We start from the raw sequence: 591 nt of genomic DNA, 5'->3' as shown, positions 1-591 counted from the left end.
CTGCATCACGACCACATCATCTCAATTCAAAGACTCAAGACTCAAAGGTTCTATTGTCATATGCTCAAAGCTACAGTGTAGAAATGGCAACGCTCCTCCAGCAATGCAACATATAATACAATACAAAATAATAAATAGTGCAAGAAGTGCTTTGTCAGTTCCAGGTTTAATATGTGCAATAAGTTCATTTCAATAAGTTCTGTAATAAACATTGAACCAGTCCGGCCCTCCACTAGTACACATTTTTTTATTTTGGCCCACTGTGTATTTGAGTTTGACCCCCCTGCTATAAAGGAACTACAGCACGGTCACATGACTTCACGTCACCATTTTGAGTGAATAAACGATATGTATGAGATAAATGAGTCAAACGTGTTTAGCTATTCTGTCATTTTGTCACAAAAATGCATTATTTATTGTGTCAAACTGCAACAAATGTTTAAATCTTTGACCTGCTGGTGGTGCTTAATTGTCTCCATATTTCATGGCAATACATCAAAAACTAGTTGAGATATTTCAGTCTGGATCGAAGTAAAGGGACCTTTTGTTGCAGGTAAAGTTAATTTCATATTTCCCACTGTGTACATTAGT

Source organism: Notothenia coriiceps, unplaced genomic scaffold (genome assembly GCF_000735185.1).
Source record: "Notothenia coriiceps isolate Sejong01 unplaced genomic scaffold, NC01 NC01_scaffold00036128, whole genome shotgun sequence".
Taxonomy (NCBI): Eukaryota; Metazoa; Chordata; class Actinopteri; order Perciformes; family Nototheniidae; genus Notothenia; species Notothenia coriiceps.
The sequence above is the reverse complement of the archived record's forward strand: the minus strand, read 5'-3'. Positions refer to the sequence as shown.